General features: G+C 47.7%; 1 long non-coding RNA gene across 2 annotated transcripts in view; it reads left to right on the top strand.

Moving 5' to 3' along the window:
* LOC118497474 overlaps window positions 1-25150 on the top strand; it is a 31968-nt gene extending 6818 nt beyond the window's left edge. For both annotated transcript variants that reach the window (XR_004899997.1, XR_004899996.1), the window contains one exon: window positions 25000-25150. This is a non-coding gene — a long non-coding RNA (uncharacterized LOC118497474). The remainder of the gene's footprint in view (window positions 1-24999) is intronic.
* The last annotated feature ends 1751 nt before the right edge of the window (window positions 25151-26901 follow it).

Raw genomic sequence — 26901 nt, 5'->3', positions numbered from 1 at the left:
CATTTCCCACTCTGTTCCTGCCTGGCATGCTCTCTCCGAGCTGAGGACCACCAGGACCCCTCTACCTCACAGGGAAGATGAAGGTCTCCAAGGGGAAATCCCTCGTTACTCCTCTGCTCTACCCAAACGTTCACCCTTCCTCTCAGGTTTCTTTCCTTTCTAAGACTATAACCATGTACATGAACTCATCATCACACCTCCACTGGGAACCTTGCTGCAAAATTCCATCTCTGCCTACCCTGCACCCCATGACCCTGTGGTTTAACTGGTGCCCTGTCCTGACCTCTAAGGTGGAGTGTGAGACCCTCAGCTCTCTCCTGAGTTCTAGCATTGATGAGGGATTTCTTCTGGAAGGAGAGAGACTTTAGGGTCCACTGAGACCCAGAGGAGGAGCCAAAAGATGGGCGTGTAATGAGCAGAGAGGAGAGCCAAGCAGGGAGGAACTGAAACCGCAGACTAGGCAAGGGAAAGTGGAGTGACGTCCTGTATCATGGAGAAAGTAGTAGGGACTGGTTTCGGGGCCTTTTGAAGAATCCTCACCAGATGGTTTGGATTTGTTCAATGTGGCTTTTGTCCTGTGGCGATTTGATGGCACCCATCAGAGTCTGACACCTCCCCCTAGGTAATGCACCTTAAACTCAGCGTGGTGAAGTGGCATGTTTCTAACAATCCCAGGGTTCCATGCAAAGTTCTTCTCATTCGGTGTCTCATCCTCGTCCAGCTACAACCAATGGGCTTTTCCTTCTCACTTAGGGAAGCTTGGCGAGGTCCCCAAAGCAACAGGGCGGAGCAATGAAAGGGAGTTGACGACGGTCAGTGCATTGAAATTTTATTCTGTTTTAAATAGCCACTCTGGAGCACATTGACACAAGTTATTCCATGTTGACTCACATCCCACACAAACTGCTTCCTCTTGAGCCCTGTGACTTAGCTACTGGGAGCTGATAAGCTTTTATTTCCCTTAGTCCTGATTCGGCGTGTCGGCCTAGTGGTGGTCCTCACTTGCTTTTAAAGGGAATTTTTGAATGAAACATCTAATCAGCAGGTAGCTAATGACTCAGGTACCGGTATCTGTGGCGCCTTCCTGGAAAAATTGGGATTGATCAGATGTGATACTTTTAGCAGAACCACCATTATCCCAGTCACCATGATTAAAAATTTATTGATCAGAGGGTGTTTTTTGTAAGTAACAGAGACCTGCTAAATTAGCTAGGTAACTGGTTTATTACACAGAGGCACAGAAGTCTCCAAGAAACAAATAGCCTGGCTTTCTGGGAACGGCTAAGTCTTCAGGTGACCTTCTCTTTGGCTGCTTTTACTTTCCTGGTTGCAGGCTCACTGCGGAGATGTGTCTGCTCTATTAATCCCTTCGTACCTTTTCATAAGGCAGGTCACGTGTGTGGTTCGGGGCTGTCCCGGCTCAGACAGTCAGCCCCGACTCTCTGAATTCTATATTATATCTCCAACTTGACATCCCTCCTTCCAGTGCTGGCATAAGATGACCGATGGTCTCTGACGTCTGCCCTCTGCTGCCAGAGGTCAGGGTCACCTGGTAAGGTCATGGTCATGTAGGCCCCCGCCCCTTCTGCAGGGCAGGTGGTGGGTGTGGGCTGTTCAAGGACAGGACTGTTCCAGGCATGTGCTACACACACAGCTACTCAAATTCCCCTTCATCAGGGAGTCCCTCTCTCTCTTTATCCCACATCTCACCTCTGGTTACCAAGTGTGATACTCTAGTCTGAATGAACGCGTTTGACCACAGGTGGCAAACCCGAGGCCCTAGGGCTGAATCGGGCCTCCACCTTGTTTTATCTGGCCCTCCACCTTGTTTCCACCTGGCGGCAGCGCCGAGCTCTCACTCAACTGTTAAGGAGTAGTTACGTGTTCAGTCCTAAAGTTACATTCGGCCCTTTGAAGGCAACGGCGAGGCTGATGTGGCCCCCGGTGACAATGAGCGTGACACCCCTGCTTTAGGCTGAGACTCCCAAAGCCTGGAGTGGAGGGCTCCCCTGGGCCTGGCACCCCTGGCCTTGCAGAGACGGACGGCGGCATCTCCAGTCCAACGGGCAGGGGCTCCTGGGAAGCCTGGCTCTGTGTCTGGGAGAAGCCGTATCGGAAACCGATGCAGATCCATCGCTGAAGGCCGACAGCAAGATACTTAACATCGTTACTAGCTGTGCTAACTGATTTAATGAATAGGGAACATAACAAATGAGTGTGTTTACCAAGTTAACTTGTGAAAATGAATATCTGTAATTAAAGCGGCTCACAACTGACAGGCAAACAGGAAATTATTGTTATTATTATACACAAATCATCTTAAAATACCAGAACTTAATAAATGGGGGAAAAAAACACAAACAATGGCTAAAACTGTCTGCTAAATAAAAAATAATGACGAACACCTGTGGTCTTTTTATAGCACTCCAGTGGAGATTTTTTTTTTGAAGACCTAATTATGTTTTTGTAATGCTACCATTTCATTATTTCTCTGTAGCATTATTAAAAGAAAGTGTCCGTGTTTTCTCTGTGTAGAAGGTCTGGCGCGTAGATTCAGGCACGGGGTTTTCTTAATGCCCCTCTGACAGTTCTAGCTCCTTACTGGCGAAGAACGTGGGCTTTGGCGAGGCTGGGTGTACCTCTCTGGTTGCACTGGAGCCGGGCCAGGGGAGAAGGGCGACGTAGGGCCCTTCAGGCAGGGTCTGCCAGCAGGGAACTGAGGACCAGTGTGGCTCACTGGGCACCACCAGACCCAGCTCTTTGGTTAGCCTCCCCGGTCTCGATTCCCAGCTTTGTCCCTTTTTAGCTTTGTGCCTCTGTTTTCCCATTTGGAAAATGGGGATAATCAAGCCCTGGCTGGCGTAGCTCAGTGGATTGAGCACAGGCTGCGAACCAAAGCGACACAGGTTCGATTCCCAGTCAGGGTACATGCCTGGGTTGCAGGCCATGACCCCCAGCAACCTCACATTGATGTTTCTCTCTCTCCCTCTATCTCCCTCCCTTCCCTCTCTAAAAATAAATAAGTAAAATCTTTAGAAAAAAGTAGAGCTTTCATTAAAAAAGAAAAAGTGGGGATAACCATTACACACGTCTCCTAGAATTATTTAAATGAATACACGGACAGAGGTTATCATGCTCAGTACATCATAAATGCCAATCTCTGTTTTTCAGACACGGTAGACCTTCCTCTGCCTGAAATGCTCGTTGCCAGATCTCCACCCGTTTTGTGAGACCAACTGTTTTGTTGTTTGTATCTGTACAGAAGCCTTTTCTTAGGAAAGGCTGTTCCCTACCACTCTAAGGAAATGACATCTCCCTTTGCTCCCACCATTGTTCTTGTTACTCCATCATATATCTAGGTTTTATTGTATTTACGGTGCTGCACACATCTTCCTTGCCTGTCTGTCTGTGCCCTCCCCCCAGGATGGTAGTTCAGTGCGGACAGGCAGCACTTTATCTGGTCTTGCTTACTGCTCTGTCCACAGAGCATAGATGATTGCCTGGTACCTAGTAGGTGCTCAGCGAAAAGTTGTACAAATGCCTATATGAACACTTTAGTAGGTGTGTGTAATAGACTGAGTTATTGACCTATCCCTCATCCTGCATTCTTTGCTGCTATTTGTCTCTGTAGCTCTGTCCACTAGAGAAAGAGTTTATTTCTGTGGAGTAGATTCTAGCTGTACATACCTGGATCAGATCTGGACCCAAAATGCAGTTCGAAGCTGAGCCCAGTCTAGACCAGTCAACTCTCAGCCAACTCTCACACTTGTGAGCAAGAAGAAAGAGTGTTTGAAGTCACAGAGCTCTGGGGTGGATGTGAATGCGGTCTTTGGTCAATAGCATGTCAGTTACCATTAGGATCCAGAAGAAGTGGTAAATCAATCTCGCAGGCAGGACCGGGGTAGAAAATGTTTGAGAAGTAATTACTGAGAAAGTCTTTGGAAAAGGAAAAAGATTAGCTGGTAGATAAGATGAGGGAGAGTGTTTGGGCAAAGGAATTCTCTGGGCCAAGTCCTGTGTTCAAGTGCATGGAGCATCTGGGAGAGGGTACCTAGGCCACAGGGAAGAATCTGTGTGGGGATAAATTTGAAATACGCTTCAAAAAAACCCAAACCCAGTAATTACAATTTACGTTTGTGAAGAGTGCTTCAGCTTACTGAGCAGTTTCGCACACACTCTCTTGTTTAGTGCTCATGATGGCCCAAGACAGCGCTCTGCAGAGACTTCGGGAACCCTGGTTGGGGTCCTGCTGCCGTGGGCTTGGGAACCCACCTTGGAGCATCTCTCTCAGCCTTGGCCTTCTTGTCCGTGAAATGGTGTTGCTCTCAGGGTTGAAAAAGAGGAAGTAAGTGCAGTGCCAGATGTGCAGTAGGATCCAGAAGTAGACCTAAAGTGTCCTCAGCCTCCTCCCATCTCATTGTACATCTGACGACACTGAAGCTTGGCGGAAGCATCTTGTCCATGCGTCACATTGCTAGGAAGTGGCAGCATTAGGGCCACCCTCCCATGTTAGGGTTCACCCCTCGACACCATGGCTGCGTTTAGCAGCAGCTGACCGATGAGGTCAAACTTTGGGATGGGGGGGTGGGAGAAGAACATTTTTTGTTGTCTTTTGTACCTCCTTAGCCACCCTAGAAAGAGTGCCCCAGGGAAATGTAGAATCTAAATCATAGGGACCATCAGCGTTAGTCAACCTTCCCAAAGGTGATGAGCAGGGAAGGAGTATTTTAGTTGATGAAGCTGAAAAACCAGATGTTGCTCTCCACCTCTCCAATCCCTTCTTACCAGGCTCTCTGTCCTACGGATGGATCTGTCTGCTTCTCCCTGGCTGACTCCATGCTGCCTACTCACTATCCTGGGTCTGATTCTGGAATTCAGCCCCATTATATGTAATGCTTGTCTAAGAGATATACAAGGTCGGTCTGGAAAAAGTCTAGCCATTGTTAATATAACAGTTTGTGTGACATGGATGTCACGTGGCAGCCAAGGAGAGTGAATTGAAATGCGCATGTGTGAACAATGATGACTTCACTGTACTGGTCAGTGGGGACAGTGGATGCTGTTGAGTGAGCGTGTGTACTATACAGCGGTCACATTCCAAATGACTGGGTGAGTAGAACAGTGAATCTACATGAAATTTTGCATTAAGCTTAAACATTCCTTCATGGAAACTATTTGGATGCTTCAGAAGCTTTTGGGGATGATGCAGTGAGTGCAGCTCAGGTAAAAGCGTGGCACCGACACTTTGAAGAGGGTCGAGAATCCGTTGGGAGTGATCCACCTTCGAGAAGGCCTGCAACAAGCAGAGCCCCCGAGGGCGTTGAACGTGCACGGGCTGCAATCAGCAAATATCAGTGACTGACAGAGAACTAGAAGCCGATCTGGGGGCTCCAAAAACGACTGTGTCTGAGATTCTGACACAGGGTCTTGGCATAAAACTTGTGGCAAAATTCATTCTGCAGCTTCTGCTACCAGAGCAGAAGGAACATTGTGCTGCCGCAGTTGGGAGAACTGTGTGAGGTCCCAAGGTGCCCACTTTGAAGGGGACCGAGGCATCATTGTCCTGTGTGCAGTGTTTCTTGTACAATAAAAGCCTTCTTCAATAAAGGTCTTTATTTTTATAGTGCGTGGCTGGATACTTTCTGGACATACCTCGTGGAACATAGGGGTCTAGAATTTACAGAAAGCGATTCAGGTTGTGCAAGCAGTTGCTCAAAAATAACTTTGTGACTTACTAGAATAGCTGAATAGGTTGTGGACAGCTCACTCTTTTTTATTAGTTTCTGTTATACCCTTTAAGGCAAAAAAAAAAAAGTTTAAAAAGCCCATGTGCTATAAAGGGTCCTACACACCCCCCTGGAGCCCTTCTCCTTGCAGGAAAGGGTTAACTAGAAGCCATTTGTTCATGTGCTGTGATTGGGGTTTCGGTCATCCTGCACAAAGAAGACATTGAAGTTGGGATGAATAAAAGGCAAGAAGCAATCAGAAAGTGGCAGGAGACAGTCCGCTGAGTAGCTGACCTTGGTGCCTTTCAAGCAGCTCTTGTTCTGTAAATTAAAGGAGAAATTGAAGACATGGTCATAAATATAAGACAAAAGTCAATGACAATGCAATGAAAATCTTATCATTGTGCTCATAGAAAGAGCCCCCTGGTGCCTGAGTTAAATAAAATAAGGCAGCAGCGGGCATCCTGGGTCAGGCACTGTTGTGTGAAAGTTTTCCTTCCCGAGAACACAGACTGCGAAGCAGAGGCAGGAATCCCACGTGCACGTGGAAAACAGACTGTGAGGACGGGGAAACCCCATTGGTCTCTGCCTCTTTGAGCCAAACAGAAAGGCAAGGGCACTCTGAGTGAAGGGATTTTGAAGCCAGGGCTTTGAAAGGCAATCTCTGCATTTCTGGGAGCGGAGGGGAAGAAACAGTGTTTGACCCAGAGCAAGTGGAAAAGGATGTTCTAGAAATTTCAAGTTAGCCCAGGAGAAAGGTGCCGGTAATGCAAGGGAAGAAATATTTAAATGCTCTTAGAAGGTAGCCACCAGCATGGTGGCCAAAACCATGGGCTTTGAAGTCAGACAGAAGTTCAAATCTCTGCTCTGAAAATTTAGTATCTGCATAAAGCTGGGGAAACTCCCTAGACCACCTAAACCACAGTTTCCTCTTCCCACAATGGGGGTAGCCGTCCATATCTTAGTCCATATCTTATCAAATTGTCCGTCAGATTAAATGCGGTAACAAATGGAAGGTAGCGTGGTGCTCAGTCAGCACCTGGGGCTGTTGCCCTGCAGGACGTGTGAAATGGTGGTGATACTGGTGACGCACCTGCTCCGGGTGATTTAGACTCCCAGTCTTTTTCTACTTGAGAAGAAAGCTTTCTTTCCTAATGTATTCTGACCTGAAGAATTACACCTTTTTATGTGGACAAAGTGTTGTTCAGAGATTTCCAATACGCCACCTTGACTTTACTGTTTACATAGATGAAAAGTGGCTTTTATAGATTTTCTTTTGGGTATGCTATATGATCTGTCAACATTTAATAAAAAGACTTATTTTTGACCAAGACAGTCCATCAGATCAGTCAAACTAATATGGCAAAACCTCCCCTCCCTCAACCACAGTGACAAGCCTGTTCCGCCAACTTAATCTAATTCACTAAATGTTTAGGTACCTTGTAGACACAGCCTCAAGTGATTTTTTTTTTTCTTTTGCTTTGTGATTTGCATGGGAAAATGTACTGAGTCTGAAGAAGCTGCGTGATCCTGGTGAACTGAAACCATTGCTTTCGTGTTTGCTTTTTAATTTGGTTCTTCGAGGGCTTAAAATCCCAAGGGGCAGGGAGGGCCTAGCAGAAGAGATTGGAAAATGATTCCTGAATGGATATTGGGTAATTAATTATCTGAAAATGATCTGTCCCCAGCCCAGGGCAGGCTTGCTTAGTTGGACTTCAGTCAGGTTACCCTTCCCTCTTCTGTCCCTGCTCTCCTGGGGCTCTCAGAATCTTTAGCTTTTTAAGGCAGAAAATGTATTTAAGAGCTCCTTTGTTCTAGCGGCGGCGCTGGGAGAAGATTGTGTCGTTGCTGCTCTCCAGGCCCCGGGAGCTGCCCTGCTCTCGGTCTTCTGAGCATGTCCCCTAGCCCTCCCAGCAGTCCCATCATCCCACCCCTTCCTCCTGTTATCCCAATGTTTCCCTTTTCTGACTGCGTGGGTCCGACGTCCTGGAAAAGCCTGTAAGGATCATTTAATCGAGCCCCTCCTGCTGTAGATGGGGAGGTTGAAGGCCAGACAGATTGAGTGACTTACTGAGGTCACACAGTTAATTAGTGCGGAGAGGGGGCTTAAACTCCCACCGGGGGCCTTTTCTTTGAGCTTCTCTTCCACCCCGTTATCTCCAGCTAAGCCGCAGGCTCGTACATCGCGGGACGGGGCTGCCTTCTCCATGTCCCCCCTGCCATCACGGTGTCCGTGACAGAGCAGGACTCATGTGTCTGTCTGCTGGTGAACAAACTGTGCCGAAAGCATCTTCCTCTCCCTCTCCGACTCATGGGCTCAGAGGAGCTCTGTTCTGTGGCAAGAGGAGACTTACGTGTCTGCACTGCAGGGGCGGGGGTCATCAGGTGGCGGGCAAGGGGAGGTTGTGTCCTCTGTTACCTGGAGAACGATCCCTCGGGGCTTTGGGGATTGTCACCGGTGAGAACAAATTTCTTTCTTTTTTTTTTTTGGTATCTCCTGGTGGCAAGACCTTAGCTTAGAACTTCCTATTGGCCAACATGCCTTCAGCTGAAGGTTACCGAGACCATTGTGAGCTCACTGAAGTAGGACGGAGGGTTGTTGAGAGGAGGCTGAACCACATCATGGCCCAGGGGCCTCAGGGTGGGCTTGGTCCCGGAGACAGAAAACCACTGCGGACCCAGGCGGCCGTGCCTTCTCCTCTCATGTCTCCGTCCTCCTGTCCCTGCAGATAGCCCCTCGCTGCTGCTCCAGCCGCAAGGCCAGGATGATCAGGCCACAGTCCCTAAGGTTCCCCCTCGTCCTGAACACCTTAGTTCTAGGCACAAGCAGAGCTTGTCTCTAGCTGCCTCTAAGCTGCAATTCCAGATTTCTTGGAAAGGGAATTTACTTGGCTCAGGTGGGGCCAAGAGTCCGTCTGTGTTTAGATGAACTGTGTTGAGGGACCCCAGGCCACAGAGTACTCATGTGAGTGAAGTGTAGTTCTTGTAGACAGTCTGGTGGAGGGTGTGTGCGCATGTATGTGCACTGGCAGACTCTGTGACAGTCTCTGTGAGGCGCGTGTTTGTCAATGTCACTATGACAACACACAACCCCCAGATCTCAGTGACTCACAACCGTGAACACTGACATCTCACTGTGCGTGTGCTGGGGCTCGACGCCATGTCTCTCTTCAGCCAGGCCTCGGGTGGAAGGAGCAGCCCTTCCATAGGAAATACTTGTCACAGAGAGGAAGGAATCAGAGGCCGGGCCCACGTGTGCACCTGCTCTGAAAGCATCCCCCTGGATGTGGCTCAGCTCAGGTCCGCTCACAGGGGGCCGGGAAGTCCCACAGCCAAGCCCGACAATGGGGCCGGGGACACATGCCAACCCCAGGAAGGCTCTGCAGGTCACGTACTGAGGGGTGGGCCGTGGGGTCCCCTCCCAAGGCCGGGCAGAAAGTGAGAGCGATAACACAGCTGGCCCCCACAGCTTTTAATAACGGCCACGATAATTGACCTATAACAAGTGCTTAACATGTGCTCGATACTGTGCAAAGAGCTTTATGCAAATTACCTCATTTAATTATCTCAATAACCTTACAAAATCACTGCTGTTGTTCTCACTCTATAGACGAGGAAGTGGAAGCTTGGAGAGGTTAAACAACTTGCCCCATGCCGCAGCTCACAAGTGGGGTTTCCCAGATTCAGAGCGAGGTGCTCTGGAGAATACCCCCTGTACCAGCTTCCTACGGGTGCTGTAACGAACTACCACAAATTTTGTGGCTTAAACCAACGCAGATCTGTCATCATCTGTGAGTCAGAAGTCTGACGTGGGTTTCACCAGGCTGAAACCAAGGAGTAGCAAGCAGGGCTGCGTTCCTTGCTGGGGCCTCTGGGGAAGAACCCGTTCCCTGGCCTGCTCCAGCTTCCAGAGGCCCCCACGCCCCCCACCCCCCCGGCGTTCCCTGGTGCACCTGCCCTTCTTCCATCTCCAAAGTCGCCAGTGCGGGTGGAGTCCCGCCTACATGGTGTCGCTCTGACCCCGCCTCCATCACCACATCTTCTCTGCTCCCCTGCCTTCCTCTTCCGCTTTTCAGTTCCCCTGTAATTGCACTGACCCCCCCACCCACTGCCCCCTGGTATAATGCAGGAAGATCTCTCCATCTCTAGGTTCTTAGTCACATCTGCAGAGTCCCTGTGCTCTGTAAGGTAACAGAGTGACACGTTCTGGGAATTAGGAGGTGAACGTCTTTGGGGGACCATTATTCTGTCTATCATATCACCATTCCTTTGGGGGTGCATGTGGTTTCCAAGAAACTCTTGAGAAAAGGGCGAAGATAACCATCCTTCCCACTCTCGTTTACACTGATTTTTCCATAAATCAAGACCAATGGTGTCTGCTCAAATTAAGAAGACAGTAATCTAGCGAATAAGTGTAGAGTTCGAAGCTGATCGTCTGTTAGCTGTAAAGGAGAGAGCCTATTGCTGGCTCTTCAAGTAGAAAAGCTGACGCATTTTATTACCAGGGCTCCTGGCGTGGTGCCATAATTAATATATGGTAACAATATTACTAAGAACGAAAACATGCAAGTATGCTCTTAAAAATGTCAACATGAAAAGTAAACTTAATAAAAAATAGGCACAGGAACATATATAACAAAGATTATCTTTAATAATGAAATTATTTATGATCAAACACTTTTACTTAATTTCAGTTCAATTCTAAAATAGTCACAGTAATGTCATGATTAAATATTAATGCTAACAGAAACAACCTAATTGGGAGGTTATTAAAGCTTCAAATTAAGTTTTTCTTTCCCTAACCCAAAAGTTCCGCCTAGAAGGGCGTCAGGGGATTTCTAGCACGTGTGTTTTATTAACATTGATTTGCTGGGCTGAGAGAGGGACTGTGTCAGGGGAGGTTAAGCCTGAGTTCCTAGGCAATGCTAATGAGACATTTTCTGTCTGTTCTTTGAGTAACCAGAGGAGTGGTTACTACTCCTGTGTTTCTTGATGCAGAGCTGGCTGTTGCTTGGGACATAGCCATTTATCGCTTGCTGCCTAGTAAACCACTCCCAGACTTAAAACAGCCGTCTTATTGCACACAGTCCTGGGGGTCAGCAGCTGGGGCTGGGCTTCTGCTGGTCTCACCTCGGGTCACTTCTGGTTGCTTGACTGGAGCTGGCGGCCTAAGATGGCTCAACTCACGTGTCTGATGGTCGGTGTTTGCCTGTCAGCAGGGCCACCCGGCTCCAGGAGGCTAGCCTAGGCTTCTTTATGGGGGTGGCTGGCTTCCAAAATCAACCAGAGAGAGAGTAAACCCCAATTCACAAGTGCTTTTTAAGCCACTGCATTGGCGTGTTTGCTGAAGTCCCATTGGCCAAAGGAAGTCACATGACCAAAGGAAGTCGCATTGTGGGAGGCAGCTGCACGTGGTCATAGACACAGAGGCACGAGTCACTGCGGGCCATGACGGTTTCCATATATGTGTGGAGAATCACCTGGCATACGCGTAGCTTTCTCCAGAGAGACATGATACAGGAAAGAGAGTAAAAACGTTGTATACCCTTGTGTCCTGGTGGGGTTCCATTACAAGCTCCCTGTAAAAGATTCTTATAGCTTCGCAGATGCTGTAGGAAGAGTGGGGAGCCCCTGGTTAATGGCTCATGAATTGTCTACTTCTTGTTGTCAGACAGGACTCACGTGACACACATTTCACTGGATGGGACCCTGCATTGAGCAGGACCTCAGGCTTCTATGCCAGGAGCGCCTTACGTGGTGGAGCCCACATTCGGATCGGGCTTCTCCACGGAGCGGTGTGCGTGCATCGCATTGGACTTTTTACAGGTTTTTTCCGCTACATACTCTGTCAGTTACTGGGGGAGGATTGCAGAAATCTCCAAAGATAACGGTAGGTTTTTCTTCTCCTGTTTTTCAGTTCTCTGTTTTTGCTTCATATATTTTGACACTCTGTTATTGGGCATATATTGTTAGGATTGTTAGATCTCCTTGATGAATTACCTTGCTATCATTAGCTATTCTAATCTCTGTGATACTATTAGAAATATCATTAGAAGGTTCCAGGTAGTATTCTTGTTATGAAGTCTTCTTTGTCTTCTATTAATAAAGTCACTCTAGCTTTTCTTGGATTAGTGTTTGCATGCTATCTTTTTTCCTATTTTTAAAGTTATAGTTTATCTACATTTGTTTTCTCTGGCTTTCAGATTTCTTTCTTTTTTTTTTTTTTTTTTAAGCATTGGCTCTCAGCAGGTTGATTGTGATATCTCAGTGTAGTTTTCTTTAAGTTTATTCTGCTTCCGGTTCGTTGAGCATCCTGACTGTGTGGGCCGATAGATCTCTGGCTGACATTTTTTTCTTTGTCAACCATTAAATTTTTTTAATTGATGATTGATAAACAAATCATAAACAAGGTTTGAATATGCCAAGATACCAAGGAGCAAAATATCCATTGGTGGATTCTGGTTGGGTTGGAAACAATCAGCTTGGTATGCTCTAGGGAGATTCAATCCATGTGGGGCTTAAAAATCTCGTATCAGCCTGGCTGGCGTAGCTCAGTGGATTGAGCTCGGGCTGGGAACCAAAGTGTCCCAGGTTTGATTCCCAGCCAGGGTACATACCTGGGTTGCAGGCCATAACCCCCAGCAACCACACATTGATGTTTCTCTCTCTCTCTCTTTCTCCCTCCCTCCCTAAAAATAAATAAATAAAATATTAAAAAAAAAAATCTCGTATCAGGGGTCAGGACAGCGGGCTCTTACTCTACATCTGTCGTTTCTGTGATGTGTAAACTGGGGCAAGACACCTCCCCTTCAGTTCCTCAGCCTTCCTATATTAAAATTGAGGGATTGGGGTCTTCTGAAGCCCCTTATAACCCCCACCTTTCAGTATTTCGTGATTGAGTGCAGCTCTTTCCAAGCATGCCCCAGAAAACATGAATCTCATACAATGATGAGAAGGCAAGGGTCTCCCTGTTCCAAGGCATCTGGGAGACCTCACATCCTATCGTATTGCATAGACTTGAAAGTGCCATCAAGTAAACACATACCATTAGCCTGTGTTCAATAAAAAGAGACAAATATTTGTCAACTAAAGTGTGAAACAACTCTTTCTTGGCCCTTGAAATTTTTATTTTACACTTACTGAAAGAGCTGTGTAATATTTATTTAGATATGGATTTTTATTGTAATCACTCATGTTGGTCTAAAGAAGAAAATTTAAGCAAATTAAATTGCTTAGGTTCTTTCAAGGTTCATGTTGAGTGTGACTCTTCTGGATTTTTTCTTTTTCTTTTTTACTTAGAGTCATTGATGTTTGTGTTTTTCCACAAGGTGTCTTCTGTGCCATCAGGAGTCTGGGCGATGCCACATTTTAGAAAGGCAGGGTCCACGCGTGTCCTGGGGATTTTCTTCCAAGCCACTGTCACCCACTCTGCAAATTGTCATGCATATGTTCAGCCACAGCTGTTTTCTGGCTGATGACAATTGTCTGTTGCATTCTGATTTTGAAAATGTCAAAATGCAGGGGAAATATACATTTTGGAATGAAGGAGATATGGTATAATCCCTTCTTGGGTATGCATAATGTATGATACATATTCAAGGCTCTGAGATACCCTGCACTAAAAAAAAAAAAAAAAGTCTGTTTGATTGTGTGTATCCCAGTGTTTCCCAAAGTTATTTGGCCCCAGAATCGACTCGAATGCCCCAGAATGGCCTCTTGGTCCTCTGAATGTGTCCTCCACCCATGGAAAGGAGAGGAAGTCCTGTAAAGTTGGGGCATGCCACTCCGTAGAGCCAAGAAAAGGGTGTGTGTGTGTGTGTACTGTCACAAGTGTGAACAGTAAGCACTTGTTTACAAGTGCAAGCTCTTCACTCTCTCAACAGGAGGAGAGGTACTTTCCCTTCTTTTTTCTTGGTGTCTGGGCTCAGATTTGTCTTCTAGATGAGAAGTCCCCCCCGCTCTCTATTTGGTGTTCGTCTGTGAAGGTGGACATTCCCAGGCTGAGCCTCCCCGGCTGGGTCCAACCCAGCTGCGTACGTCCACCCAGATGGATAACACTTGGAAGACCCTTCCCTTTCTCAAGAAGTTTGGAGAGTGAGATTGACCTTTTGGGGGGCTTTTTGTGCTTCCAAGCACAGCTCTGCAGGCTGGGCCGGCTCCTCAGCCTCCCAATACAATGGGAGACTGAAGAATGTTAATTTCTTTTCTGCGTGGTACTTAAAATTCTAAATCTGGGCCAGTTCGCATCACAGCCAGGCTGGTTATTTGACTGGTGTTAGTAACACCTCGGGCTTCATCATCTCTGTGAACTGTGGTATATTAGAGTGTCTCGTGCTGTTGTTAGTGAGAATTCTGAAGCACAATTAGTCTTAATAGCTGCTGTAATTGACAAGAACCATTTTGTTGCATCCCTAAAATACTCTGTCCCTTCCATCAAAAGCCACAACACATGTATGTGTCATCAGGAAACCTGGAGAGGACAGAGGACTGGTGCAATTAGAGTGACAAGTTACAGATCTAGCCTTGGAAATGAAGACCTAGAGTTAACCCTGCCTTTATTCCCAGCCCCTAATCGAGCGCTATTATTTGCACGACTCTAACCCTCTGCCAAGATTGTGCAGTTGTTCTATAGGACTGATATTTACTTTAAATATACATCAAATATCAAAGAGCTAGGAGAGAGGTTAGAATGCAATTTGTGCTTATGAAGAGGTGGGTGGCTAAGGCCAGAGACATTATTTATCTTCTGATTTCTGCACTAGTCTTTATGAATATAAATAAGAATGTGACTCTCTGGGAAAATACTGTTCGTAGGGGAAAAGTCAATAGTAAGCCTGAGCTGGATGCTATGGGGACCCTGTGTTTTCCATGTACCTTCAGAAAGAGGGAGTCAGTGGTGATTTCCTTTGACGAGCCACGTGTGCTTGGATACTCAGTGAAATGGGTTCACATCCTGTTTTTGTTACATTGTTGCTGAGTAGCTCATGTTTTTGAATATGAATTAATTTTATAAATTTAAGTATAGCTCTGGCCGGTGTTGCTCAGTTGGAGCATTGACCTGTAGCCAAAGGGTTGCGGGTTCAATTCCCAGTTGGGGCACATATCCAGGTTGCCGCTGTGGTCCCAGGTCTGGGTGTGTGCATTCTTTGGTCTAGGTGCACACAGGATGCTTCTCTCTCCCATCGATGTTTCTCTTCCTCCCTTCTTCTCTCCCTTCCTCTTTCTCTAAAAAGCAATGAAAAAAATGTCCTCTAGTAAGAATGAAAAAAATTTTAGTATAGTTGGTATACAATATTATATTAGTTTCAGGTGTACTAGCTCATTTCTTTTTGTGGGTCAGCAAAGAGAGAGTGAAGAGGGGTGAATAGAGAGGGTCAATCATAAGCTTTGTGAAATAGGATTTTTAGAGATCTTGAATGTAGAAAAGCATCCCCAAATTTTCTCTTAAACATTACCAATTCTCATTTTTTACCTTCTTTTATTTCCCTGTATTTTATAGTACTAGCCCTTTTGTAGAATGTTTTCTGTGCTTCTTGGGCAAAATAAATCCCTTTTCTGGCGGTTTCCATGGTAACACATGGTTTGGTAAAAAGTGAATTGGGCTAATAGGAGTCTTGACTATTATGACCTTAAAAAAACTTCTCTGGCCTCAGTTTTCTCTTCCACAAAATGAAGGCGGCATTCTCACTGATTTTTGAGCTGCTGTCTACACTGCCTTGCTCTGTGATTTATGTAATAATGCTCTTGAGGTAAATGTTGCATTCCACCTTGAATAAAACATCAATTCTTGGAATGGAAGGAAGATAGAGAAGTTGGGGAAATGTACGAGAGTGAAAGTCAAGACTGGAGACTCTAAGATAAGAATTCTGAAAAGCACACTGCCCACAAATTAGGGCAGAGGATTAAAAGACCTCTGCAAGGAACGTTTTATTTGGAACACTAATGCTTTTTGATTACCTCGTGGACAAACCAGAGCATTCCAGAAAAATCTCAGGCCTTTACCCTGAGGGTTGTACACATCTTTCTGTTTGTTTACTAATTTTAATGAAAATCTAGTAGCTGGACAAGCAATCAGTCCAATGGTTGGGTTTTTTAGTTTTTGGGTTTTTTTTTCGCTTATTCTAGCAATGAATTTACAGGATCTAGTCAAATAGTGTTTTGCAATTTTTCAGACAAGTACACAAGATAGCAGAGGAAGCGAGAGTCATGGCTTAAATGAATATAGAAGTCCTTAGCAATCCTTACCAAATACTTCCAAATGCTTACCAAATACTCTCTGCCTTCCGGGCGTGTAGGAGGACTGTACTTCCTGTTCCCCCGGTAGTTGGGTGGGACTGTGCACAGCCCAGGTCAATGAGTTGTAAGTGAAAGTACTGTTTGTCTTTTCTAGACTGGAATGTTGCGTTCTTGGTATAAGACTGTCCAGGGCTTCCTTTTCCCCCAGCACAGTGACCAGCAAGATGCGGGGGTGGGGGTCACAGGGAAGAACAGGGGGTGTGCTGCATGCTCTGAGTGACCGCGGTGATGTGAGTTCCCCACTGAACTGCGATGGGCATGTATTGTGAGTTACGGCCACTGTTGTTGCAAGTCCCCAAGCATATGGAATTGCTTGTTACCAGATCATACTCTAGCCTCTTCTGATGTAGTCAGTTTGAGACCTGGTTTGATGCACAAACCACAGAAAATGTTCTGGCCACAGATGCAGGTCTTAGACCAGGGGTCCCCAAATCCAGGGCCATGGACCGGTCTCGGTACTGGTCTGTGGCCTGTTAGGAACCTGGGAGCAAAGCTTGCTTGAGCTCTACCACCTGTCCCCACCCCCTGCCCCCACCCCCTGGCCCCCATCCAAAGACAGCAGTTGAGACAGCAAGGCTCACCTGAGCTCCCCGCTGCCCACCTCCCCTCTCCCTGCCATCTCCCACAAAACCGATCCCTGGTCCAAAAAGGTTGGGGACTATCGTCTCAGACTTTTCCAGAGAAACTGATCAATAGGCTGTGGGTGTGTGTAAGAAGATTTATTACAAAGATTGGCTCACGTGATTATGGAAGCTGTGAAGTCCCCCAAATCAATAGTCAGGACAGCCACAGGCCACAGGGGAAGTCCCAGTCTGAGTCCAAAGGCCTGAGAACCGGCAATTCCGATGCCGGAATGGTGTCTGTTCCAGTCTAAAAGCCAGCAGGCTCGAGACCCAAGAAGAACTAATGTTTCAGTTCAAGTTTGAGGGCAGAAAAGGATCCATGTCTTTGCTTAAGCTCTGGGGCAGGAGGGGTTCCCTTTTACTCAGCCTCTTTGTTCTATTTAGGCTTTCAACTGATGGGGGGGAGGCCCACCCACATCAGGGTGGGTAATATTCTTCACTCAGTCTAGATTCAAATGTTCATCTCATCCCCAAACACCCTACAGACACACTCAGAACAATGTTTGACTGAATATCGGGCACCCGGTGACCCAGTCCAATTGGGACATAAAATTAGCCATCACAAGGTACATTTGAGGCATGATCAGAAACAAGTTCGTTCAGTATCTTCCACTCACTAGGAAATATCTCAAACGTGGTTTGGGGTATACGGCATCAGACCCTTAAGTCCAGCACTGCCGTATTCTCCTGGGGTATTGCAGTCAGGGCTTCCCGAGTTGACTGGCTATTGAGTTTCTTAAAAAAGAGCAGTTGGTTTATGTGTCAGGACTATATTATATTAAAAATTCTTTCTTGCCCCCTGGGCACATTCATTTGTCTTTGTGGAAACCACATGTTTGTATGTGGGGATTCTACCACCCTGCCTGCTGGGTATGGCCAACATTAGCATACGGGCATGTCAGTTTAGTACCCAGTGTGGACTAGCACCCGAGGCTTTGAAATTCTTGGCGTTCTCTAGTAGGCTCTGCCCATCCTAGATACCCCTGAAGGTCACCAAAGCAACAACCCCCAGGCACCACTCCAGCGGCAGCTTTCCACAATTTAGCTTGGAGCTCAACTTCTTGTTAAGTGAAAGTGATTAAAAAGGATTTCAAGCATGCAGCCCGAGACTGCTGAAAGTGGCAGATGGTGTGAGCTAGTACATTATGTCAAGGAATCCATGCACATTTTTGCAACCATTTACAGCTCTTGGTACATATTAATACTCCCTGAATGCTGTCATCACAGGAGCCTAGCCAGCTGACCCTTGTCAAATGTGCCACTTCTTTTTCATTTCCAAAAGGCTTCATTTCAGTTGCCTCTTTCTATCCTCTCCTAGGAGAATCTTGTTTGGAGGTTTTGTTAAGAATTCAAGGCATCCTGAATTGCTCTTTAAGAGTCTCTTGTTTCGTCCATGTTCTCCTTTGTTCGGGATAGACATTGGGGGCTGGGGGACATTTACTTCCTGGCTGGCTGTCCATTGTGGGAGGCTTTGCCCCGTATGCACTGACACTTCAGGGAAGACAGAGGCAACGTGGCCTCGCACATTTCAGCTCATCAGCCCCATTAACGACTCGTGGTAGCGGGAAGCGCACGCTGTGGTCGACCAGCTGGTGCAAACTGAACTCCCTCATCTCGGTGGGTCCGTATGTCCCAACAGTGGCCTGTTGGGCTCGCAGGAGAAAAGGTCTGAAACCTGAGCCTGCCCCCACCCAGACGGACACACCAGCCACCGCTCATGCTGTCTTTGTTGGAGCAACAGCCTCCATTTGCAAAATGTAAAAACGCCTCAGCCTGTGTCTAACGTCTAGCTCATCTCTTTCTCCCCATGAGCTGTCTGGAAGTTTTTGTCAGTTTTGTTTCAGGGCTTCCTTGACTGTGACTGTCCTTTCTCATACTTGACGAACCACTGAGGTCTGAGTCCATCCGCAGAGACCTGCCCTCTAGCCACGACTGGGCACAGGCAGGGCTTGGAGATAGGAGGCCACCTCCCGCGGGCTTTGCTTTGGGCTTTGCGAGCTGTGCGGGTTCCACTGTAGGGATGCCTTGGCCATGGCAGGGAGCAGTGCTTCCAGGCAACCAAGAGCAGAAGAGGAGGTTACACTTGATTCGGTCTCAGATGGAAGGTGGCAGGTAACACTGAGGAGGCTGGCTCACACTTGGGAAAGCCACCTGGGGATCCCTCCTCACATTTGCAGAGAAATTCCCAGGAAAGGCTAGACTTAGGGTGGTCCAAGCACAGGGGGACTCTGAGTCACTGTAATTTGAATGTGAAGAGAAATGTGATTTGGACCAGTGTCAGGTCCTTCCGCTCCTCTCCCTGGGCTTCCAGCAAGCCTGGAACTCATTCCCGAGTTCCTCTTATTTCAGCCGTAGGGATCCGCAGTGTCCGGAAGGGCCTCTGTGCCTGCATAACCAACTAGTCATGGACAGGCTGGGCACCGTCTAATGTGCCGACGGCAGACTCTTCGGGGGTCTTTGAGACCCTGGTAACAAGATGACCCCTGGTGGGTGGCAGTAGTGTTTTTGTTGGAAGGGAAACGACTGTTCCCGCTGTCAGTCACCCAGGGAAGTGACTCATCACGGGGCAGCGGGTGAGAAAGCTTTGCGTGCCGACCTGGTACTGAGCGATGGGAAGTCCCAGAGCCCGTCAGGGGCATGCATGTTCTCTGCGTTACCTGGCGCAGGTAGGTCGTGTGGGAAACGGATGCAGGCAGTGAGATTTCGATGGGGAGAGAGGGGTGGAAGACTCAGCCCCTGCCCTGTGAAGAATTGGAGCCCTGAGAAGCTGAGGCGGACCCTGCCTCCGAGGGGGAACTCGGGACGGACAAGGAGGGCGCGGCTGACGCACAGCACTGTCTTCTCGGTGTGTCGCGGGCCGGCCCCAGCAATCAGCAGATCCGTGCCCGAGCGCCTGTTCAGTAGACACCTGTTAGATGATTAGTTCCACAGCTCACACTCCACCAGTCGTTTGGAATGACAGGGGAACCTGGCAGCGGCGCCTTATCTGGTTTCACTCGGGGGAGGAACGAAGCACAAAGCAAATGGAACTCCTTGGAAAAGCAGGTCACCTTTCTTCCTCCATTTTCTAGGGAGGTCGGACCCCTCTCTTGAGTGACCAGGGCCTGTGTCACTCAGAGAGGAGGAAGGTGGCTGCCTGTGCGGTGAGCTTCCAGCCCTGCTGGAAATCCCTGCTCTAAGCAAAAATATCTCCTCTGCTCTCAGCTGCCTAGAATTCCCAAGTTATTTCTATGGGCTAAGCCTATGTCTCCAAGAGCCCCTATAGCGATACAAATACCCACAAATGAGTCGTACATTCAAGCGTTGTCTGCTCTCGATGTGGTGCTAGGAACTATTTCAACCCTGAGTGTCTCCACGTGGGCTCTGCATGCCCCTCGTGGTGTGTGGTCCAGGAGATAGCTGTAGGTGGTGTCTGCACAATCGAATCTGGTGGTCTTTTTTATATTTTTTATCTAGGTAGTCACTTTTTATTTAAGGCAAATGGGCCTGCTGATGAATGTTGAAGATATAAAATCTCTTTTGAATGAGCTTATTTAATTTTTAAAAAGGTAACGTGAAGAAAAACACTAAGTACAGTATAAGATAGGTGGAATGAATATGGAAAATAACCTGGATGATTCTAAGTTTGGAAAATGCTGATTTCACAGTATATCTTCTTTCATGAGTAGATGGAAAGGCCCTGTAATGAGGGTGAGGCAGAAGCAAGGCTGGGAGTTCTTGGCCTTGATTTATTGACTAATTGGCTAACGGTGAGTGCTGAGAACAACTGCAGAGGGCATAGGGAGGGAACTGATTCAGTGTGGGGACCAGACAGACTATAGGGGGGACCCCAGTTCTTGCTCTGGCTCTGCTATGACTGACAAGCAGCTGGCAGGGTCCTAGGTGCCTGTTGGGTCATCTTCCTCTCAAATAAGCGACAGCCCAGAGCACGAGGCTGGGCAGAGCAGGGTTCCTGCCCGGGCTTCCTCCCTGGAGGCAGGAACTTGAACTTAACCACCAGTAGACCACCCCTGGGGTGCCCTGCCAGAAGAGGAGGAGCCTGGGAATGACAGATCATTTTGGATGTTAATTCTGGGGCCAGAGGGGCAATGGTTCTTGTCCTCTAAGACTCGGACTAGAAAAGTCCCCAAAGGCCTTGCAGTGCGACCGGACGTGTTTATAGGGTGTGCTGGCTTCAGCTGTGGCCAGGAAGGCATGCACATAAGCTGGGTCTGCTGATCTTGGAGGGGAGTGACCCTGGGTTTTTCAGAACTTGATCCCCTCGTGGCTTTGAAAAGCAGCTACGTGAGGACACACACGGGCTCATCTGGCTCACCATTCTTCTCAGGCCTATGGGTGCAGAGTTAGAGCCCAGTGAGCATTTTCTGAATGAATGAATGAATGAATGAATGAACGAACATTTGTTGAACTAAGCTGAGCTTGATGATATGGAGAAGATATTTCACCTCTCTGAGCCTCCAAGTTTTCATTTTTATAGTCAAGTCTTAACTGTTGGCTAAACCATACACTCAGTTCGGTTTGCCTCATAAGGCCGCGGTGAGATCAGATAAGCAGAACTGGTAATAGTTACTTACCTTCTGCGCTCTTGCTGTGCGCCAGGTACTGTGCCAAGAGCTTCCCATGCATTCGTCTACCCCAAGTGTCCTCACAACAGCAGTACCCACTCAGGACACCTGTGACATTTTCAGGGCCCAGGGCAACAGGAAAACACAAAGCTCTTTGTTCCAAAATTACTTAAGAATTTCAGGACGGTGACAGCAGAGTGGTAAACCAAGTGTGAAGCCCCACTAAGCAACTGCAGAGGTCACCTGTCCATGAGCTGCCCCTGCTGACTGTCCCTCATTCGCCTACGATTGAACTGAGGCTTGAGAAGGTCCCACTCATACAAGGTCGCTGGCTACTGAGAAGCACACAGGATTTATATCCTGGCAGTCGGAATTAAGAGTCCAGGTTTGTTGCAGCTGCTCTGGAACACCTTTCTAGGGAGACAACGCATGCAGAAAATAGTGCTGCCTAAATACAGAGTGTTATTCCTTTCCCCATCAGCAGGGGCAGCCTTGTGAATGAAGGCCGCGCAAGAGTTGTAGGGTGAGTGCATTCTGGGGATCTAAGTAGAGCATGGCGATGAATCCATCACATGGCACTGTACACCGTGTTTTGCTGTGTGTGATGTGCACTTTTTTGCCCAAATTTTTGAGGGAAAAATAAGGAGGCACATTATACATGGGCTGTACTACTTCTCTATCTATATACATGTTTGTAATTCTTGTATTTATGCTTAGGCACTAAAAGTATAACTCTAGAGAGCAATAACAATATCCGTATGCAACATGATACCTTGGACTATGATGATTGGCTTTGTTTCTAAATATAAGTAAATAAAAAATCGAATTAAAAAATTAAAATGGAAGATTTTTTTCCTGAAAGTTTGTGCCAGAAATGTGGGTGGGCATTACACATGACGAAATATGGGGATTTTGACTTTGCTAAGAGAATAGGTCTTCTGCCTCCTCACCATGCACACATGCACACACACACACAACTATGTGGGGCGATACATGTGTTATTGAACTTGACTGTGGTAATCATTTAGCAATGTAAATGTATATTAAATCACCCCATTGTACCCCTTTAAAAATCACATTGTATAACCTAAAAAGATACACTTTATGTCAATCATACCTCAATAAAGCTGGGGGTGGGAAGACCCCAAAAAGAGGCCACGGCCACGAGGAAATATCTGGGAAACCACGTCCTTTCAGAAGCCTGAGATGGCACCAGGAGATCGGGTCTGGAGGGGCTCCGGGTTCTCACACCAGACACGCTCTTCTCTCTGTCCCCGAGTCTCACTTAGGGACCATCAACGTTGCGACAGGCACTGATAGTTCTGAGGCTATCAACATGAGTTTACAAAAGGGGGTCAGGCCGAATCAGCCTGATGAATATCGTCGGTAGAGTGTCTGCAAACCTCCGCAGGAAGGGGGGCTGCAACCCGCTCGGGCTCTGAGCAGGCACTGGGTAGGGCAGATGGCGAGGTGGTGGGGCTGAGATCGGGGGCTGATGGCGGGATGCAGACCTGGAGGCCAGAGCCGGTGTGTTGGAGGCTCCGGTGAGCCCAGCGGCTCGAGAAGCCCTGGTTTGCTCGTTCCCAGAGAATTCTTCCCGGCCTCTCGCCCTGCCAGCTCCTAGGGGCAAGGGCCTAGCCCTAGAACGCTCCCCAGCGCCTTGCCTCTGGGCTGATATCCCTCAGCCCTCACCCCTCTCATTTGGGAAAAAGGACCCTGGGTTTAGAGAAATCAGATGCCAAGTACAGTTAGAGATGATTTTAGAATCTTGTACACCAAGACTTCTTTCTAATTCTCTTGGCAATGAACCCTTCCATCAACCCAAATGAAAGCTGTAGAGATTTCACATTGTAACCCTATAGGCAAGTGGTGCATGTTAGAATTCTCCACGTCTCCCCATTTACTGAGAGGGATTTGCTCGTCATCTTGAAGGCAGAGGAGACAGAATGGACAGGCTTCTGCACCCGGACCAGGAGTCAGCCAGCTTCTGTAAAAGCCCGGAGAGTAAAACAGTTCAGGCTTTGTGGGCCACATGGCCCGTGTTGCAACCTCTCGGTTCTGCTGTTCCAGTATAAAAGCAGCCACAGGCAATACATAAATGAAGGAGCACGTCTATGTTTCAATAAAACTTTATTTACAAAAAACAGGAGCCGGGCTGGATTTGGCCCCGGGGCCATAGTTGTCAACGCTTGATCTAGACTCGCCTTTTGTTGAATGTGCCTGAGGATTCCTGGTGATTGATTTATAGCGACTACAGTGGTTTAACGGATTTTCTAAAGATGATTGTGATTATTCGTAATTCGCAAAGACTTTGAACCTAACGTGCTATTGCATGTGATTTTTAAAAAGTGGCTGACAGAACTGGGTGCAGGGAAGTTTAGGGAACGTGTCCAAGAACTTCCAGCTCGGGATGAGAAGGCCGGGAAGCTAGTTTTGGAACTGTCTCCCCCAAACGTCTACCACTGAGTGATCTAGAAATGACTTCCGTTTCAGGACAGCGCTTCACACAGCCCGCTTCTTTGGTTAGGTGCCTACCAGAGGCCTTTGGTGATTCTAATGATACAATTAGGAAGAAGGAATTAGAAGGACAGCCACTAGGGGAGGGCACAAAAGGCGAATATTAGCCCCCTCACTCTCCAATTAGTTCCCATCTCTCTCCATTACCACCCCCTCAAGCAATATAAATCCTTCGACGTATAATAATACTTTTCAGTGGACCTGGACATTTTTATGGGATGTGAGGATATATTTGGCCAAAGTCATGGAACTCATCATTTCTCCACCAAGTATGATGTCATTTAGAAGTTCATGTTCCTGCCATTGTTTCGAGAGTCCTGTTAAAAAAGCCAAATATGTTTCCATGGGCTCCCACAGCGGGGAAGCAGCCACGGTCGTGCATAGCCATGTCAATTAGAAGTGGACTAATTAAGCGATGAGACAGGGGCAGCAGTGCGTTGCGGAGAGGTTACTGCGCGGCTCACAGAGTGCCGCTGAGGCATCCAGCCAAGAGCCGAGCGACTTCCACCGGCCCAGGCGTTTCGGCGTCCAAGACATGTCACGTTCTCCTGGAAACAGCATCCTCTGCCACCCATGTCCACTGTGAGGGATGAAAAGGCCCTCTTATTAACTAGGTGTTACTAGGCATGGGCAAACTGACAGCTGTTTCATTATTTCATAATTATGATTAACGGCCTTCCCAATGAAGTCATCGTCCGCTCTCCCAAAGCCAACTGGTTCCTTCTGGGACAGTGTCACCAAGTCATGGTTAATGTTCCTAGAAGCATGAAGTGCCTAGAGTTTCCCAAACCCTGACCCTGGGGGGGTGGGGAGGGGGAGCCGTGACTGCCTTCGGAGACTGCGCAGGCCTGTTCTTGGGGAAGGGACCCGACGAAGTCAAGACGGGGGGCTGGGGTTGTATGTGCATGGTGATGGGGGGCAGAGGCAGGAAGAGGCCAGGTATTAACTGCCGCTGGTCTTTGAACCGCACTGTGCTCTCTGCTAAGCACCGCCCCCTGGATTTTTCATTTGGCCTCCGTAATCATTCTTCAGAGTGAACGAATGTTGCTATTGCTACTGCAGATGATAAAACAGGCTCAGAGAGGTTAGGCCACGGGCTTGAAAGTCACAGAGCTATTGCTTGGCAGCATGGGCATTTGAACTGAGGGCTCTGGACTAGCGCCTGCTTCGTTCCGTGGGCAGCCCTCCGGACCAGGGGTGGCAGCTATGGTGTAGCGCAGGTGCATCCCTTTGATTCACGGGAAATCACTGAATGCTTTTTTTTTGTACTAGGCACTTCAGAAACACAAAGAAGAATCATTAGATTACAGATAATGCCGTGGGCTGAGGCATGCTCCCCCGTCCTGTTCGTGTGCTGAAATCCTAACTCCTGGTGCCTCTGAACGTGACTGTATCTGGAAGCAGAGTCTTTAAAGAGGTGAGTTCCCATGAGGAAGTTCATGGGCCTTCATTCACTGTGACTGGAGTCCTTCTAAGAAGAGGAAATCAGAACTCGCGTACAGAGGGAAGACCAGGTGAAGACACGGAGAAGACAGCTGTCTACAAGCCAAGAAGAGAGGCCTCAGACGGGACTAACCTGCCGACACCTTGATCTTGGACTTGTAGCCTGCAGAACCGTGAGGAAATGAATTTGTTGTCTGAACATCTCTTAGAACTAACACGGACAGAAATGAAGTACAACCCAAGACAAGGTGTGATCGGAGCTGGAAGAAAGGGCAGATAAAATCAATAAAATATCATAAAAACTTTGTTTGTTGGTGGGCACTTGGCCAATATGTATTCAAATTTTAAATATTCATACCCTTTGTGTTAGATAGTCTACAGTTAGAGATCTACCCTAAATTATCAGATAAATGTGCATGGTTGTATTTAAAGTGATGGTGAATAGAGGCTCACAGACCGCTGGGAACTAGCTACGTTTCTGCGGCTAGAGGATTGGTTCAGTAGAGTGTGGCACCCGATGCCAAGGAATACAATGAGCCATTGGAAAGGATGAGGTAGGTTCAGCAACACTGATGGGAAGATGTCTGCAATGCATTGTTAAATTTAAAAAACTCGAGTGGTAGAGGAGGGACCCCCCGATGTGTATTTACATGCATTAGACATAGAGAAGGATATGTGCTAACTGTTAGCAGTGCCTTTCTCTGGGTATGTGGCTACATAGGAGGATCTTAACTTTCTACTTAGTTCAAGTTTGGGAGGAAGCTGAACCCTGAGAGGAGGGGCAGCTTTGGAGGCCTCCACAACAAATCACGCTCTGCTCTCCTCATAGGAGTGGTCCTGAGAATGGAACGAATGCGCGTGTGTTTGGGACGGTCATTCAAAGCAAAAGCAGCCAACACCTGTCCAGTGCTGTTCTAAGTGCTTTACATGAAATAACTCATTCAGTCCTCCCTACAGAGCCTTGAGGTAGCGTGTGTGATGTTGTGATTTACAGTAAGATATATGTATATAGATTTGGTGCTCTGGCAGAGCTCCTAAGCAAAAAAAAAAAACCCTTTGGAATAAAGAATGGACGTCATGAAGGTGTCTTTTGTTATGTTAATGAAGGGACTTCTGGACCTCCCCTAAGGATGGGGGTTTGTTTCCAGTTTGGAGTCTTGGAACTATTAGTCCCATCCCCTCATTTCTGGGGAGGCTGCAAGGGCCAAAGATTGTGTCCCCCCACCGCTGACCAATTACTAGGTCCACCATCCCTACGGAATGAAGCCCGCACAAAGGCCCCAGAGCTGGGGCAGGGGCGGTGTTTGGAGAGCGTCCAGGCTGAGGAATCAGAATGTTCCCATGAGCGGCTGTGCCAGGCCCCAAGCTCCACAGGGACAGACGCTCCTTTGTTGGGGACCTTGCCCTGAGTGTTGCTCCATCTGGCTGCTCATCGGTACCCTTTAGCATCTTTTGTAATAAATTGGTAATCGAGTGAGTAAACTGGCATCATGAAGTTGTGTGAACCATTCTAGCAAACTCATGGAACCCAAGCAGGGGGTCATGGGGACCTCATATTTACAGCCAGTGCCAGTTGGTCAGAAGCACAGGTCGCGGCCTGGACTCACTTGGCATCTGAAGCGGAGGGTGGTGTTGTGGGGCGGAGCCCTGTGGAGTCTGGTGCTCTCGCTGGGCATGTGGTGTCAGAACTGAGCTGAGTGGTAGAACCCCCAGCTGGGGTCAGGGAACTTG

Source organism: Phyllostomus discolor, chromosome 12 (genome assembly GCF_004126475.2).
Source record: "Phyllostomus discolor isolate MPI-MPIP mPhyDis1 chromosome 12, mPhyDis1.pri.v3, whole genome shotgun sequence".
Classification (NCBI taxonomy): Eukaryota; Metazoa; Chordata; class Mammalia; order Chiroptera; family Phyllostomidae; genus Phyllostomus; species Phyllostomus discolor.
This window is presented reverse-complemented; position numbering and strand designations above follow the sequence as displayed.